The sequence below is a fragment of the Schistocerca piceifrons genome, unplaced genomic scaffold, assembly GCF_021461385.2.
Source record: "Schistocerca piceifrons isolate TAMUIC-IGC-003096 unplaced genomic scaffold, iqSchPice1.1 HiC_scaffold_275, whole genome shotgun sequence".
Classification (NCBI taxonomy): Eukaryota; Metazoa; Arthropoda; class Insecta; order Orthoptera; family Acrididae; genus Schistocerca; species Schistocerca piceifrons.
This window is the reverse complement of record NW_025728488.1, coordinates 25,001-27,500: the sequence shown is the minus strand read 5'-3', so window position 1 is coordinate 27,500 and position 2,500 is coordinate 25,001.

Sequence of the window (2,500 nt, the reverse complement as noted above, 5' to 3'; positions counted from 1 at the left end):
GGGAACCACACGTCAGCCAGACACTCTGATCACGCACCACTCTCTGCTTCTAACAGGCGCACATACAATATGTAAGCACCAGCATGGAACAACATCCAGTGCATCTTCTCCGCCACATTACACAATCCACACTATCACAACCAGACCAGGAGGTCCGTGCGGAAAATACAATATCCCAGCCTTTCGACATCCACCATTGCGCAGACCAGGCACCAACACCCACACATGTCCTATACAACGGTGCACCCAACATCACAATAGTACCTCCTGTCACAGCGCACAAACAATGACATGAGTCAAAGACACAGGTCTCACACAAGCATAGAATTGGAGCGCCGCCTCTAATAAGCCAAAGGTGCATCCTGACGTGACAAATCTGATCATGTCACAAGCATTCACTTACTATAATCACTATCAACGAACCTGCCGCCCCCGCCCCCCCCCCCCCTACACCTTTCCGTACAACAACGTGTAACCTAACCTAACCTAACCTAACCTATGTTGTACCTTAACCTAACCTATGTTGTACCTTAACCTAACCTATGTTGTACCTTAACCTAACCTATGTTGTACCTTAACCTAACCTATGTTGTACCTTAACCTAACCTATGTTGTACCTTAACCTAACCTATGTTGTACCTTAACCTAACCTATGTTGTACCTTAACCTAACCCATGTTGTACCTTAACCTAACCCATGTTGTACCTTAACCTAACCCATGTTGTACCTTAACCTAACCCATGTTGTACCTTAACCTAACCCATGTTGTACCTTAACCTAACCCATGTTGTGCCTCAACCTAACCCATGTTGTGCCTCAACCTAACCCATGTTGTGCCTCAACCTAACCCATGTTGTGCCTCAACCTAACCCATGTTGTGCCTCAACCTAACCCATGTTGTGCCTCAACCTAACCCATGTTGTGCCTTAACCTAACCCATGTTGTGCCTTAACCTAACCCATGTTGTGCCTTAACCTAACCCATGTTGTGCCTTAACCTAACCCATGTTGTGCCTTAACCTAACCCATGTTGTGCCTTAACCTAACCCATGTTGTGCCTTAACCTAACCCATGTTGTCGCCTTAACGTAACCCACGTTGTCGCCTAAACCTGCTCTGTAATTGTTATACGACTCGTTCAATTACTGTAGTGTTGCCCACCCGCAACCCTCGCAATATAGTTCGCTACTCGCACTGCCCGCACCCCTGTGTATCGCTTCATGTTAAACACCTTGCAAGTCTTGCTCACTTTCCACATGCTCCTGCTGTACACTGTAATGTGGATGGCAGCAGGACGTACATGCCGCCCCTCCCCACGTCCCCACCTTGCCCCCTGCCTTCGCAAGCTGGTTGGTGAGAAGTTTGCATGTTCAATGCCCTTCGCATGCGACGTACTCAGGCTACGTTGTGGTGCGGCCTGTGTCAACTGTCCGCTGATGTCGTACGCGTGAACCACAATCTGTACTGCACATTCGTCCTTATGTACTGAATGATACATCGTGGCACATGTGTGACCGCACAACGACTGCGCCCAAAAACGGCGGACCATACAGTGCAAATATTGTGCACGCAGCTACGTGTCGTCTCCCTATGAGAGCTGGATTGCAGTGTGGTACGCCATAGAGACGTGTGGGAGGAACGGACGCCGTGGATGGCGATCAGCATGAGCTGTCTGTTGATGTATTCGGACCTAGTCGTCTCTCCTCACACACCGTGATGGCATGGTGCACCGCGTTCCATATCTGCGACATGCTACAGAGGCCGGTTGACAGTCGTTCGAGCAATGGACATCGCATACGTACGGGGGCCACCTTCCACGTATTGTCTAGGCGTGCACATTTTGTTGCGTGTATGTGGGCAGACGTAGTGTGGCGTGACACCTGACACAGGCATGCAATAATCGTTGAAGTTGCAAATGGCGATGGACGCCTGCGTTTTCTGGTGAAGTTACGCAAATGAACAAATGGTAACCTGTTGTGGTGCGGTTGTTCTCGCTAGGGGTGAATCGGTGATGGCGACGATAGGTTGAGGTACTAACCGGTTGTTCCAGCGATACCCACCATGCCGACGAAACTGAACGGCATCTGGGTGTGAAGCGATACGCGGCGGTGGCTGGGTGGGACCGTCCCCGGCCGGTGAGGGGGCGCCTCCCGGCGTGCTGGCCGCGCGGTGCGTGGGCGCACGCGCTACAGCCGGCTGGTGGGGGCGGCCAGTGGCAGGCGCGCCGGCCGACGGACGCGGCAGGCGTCGCAGCTGCGCGCCGGCGCACCCTGCGCGCGGCGCCGTGCGGCCAAAGTAGGTCCTCGCGGGCCCGGTGCGAAGCGCGGTGGACATCTTCAGTGTGCTGGTCCGATTGAGGACTGTGTGCGTTGAGGATGCGCCGCCGCCCGGCGCTCGGCGCCGCGACGCCGTCTGCTGCTCGGTCGCCCCAGCGGTTCTCGCTGGTGGTTTGTATCGCAGCTGTGCGGATGTGTTGGCGCGTGCGCTGTGCTGGGAGAGTTC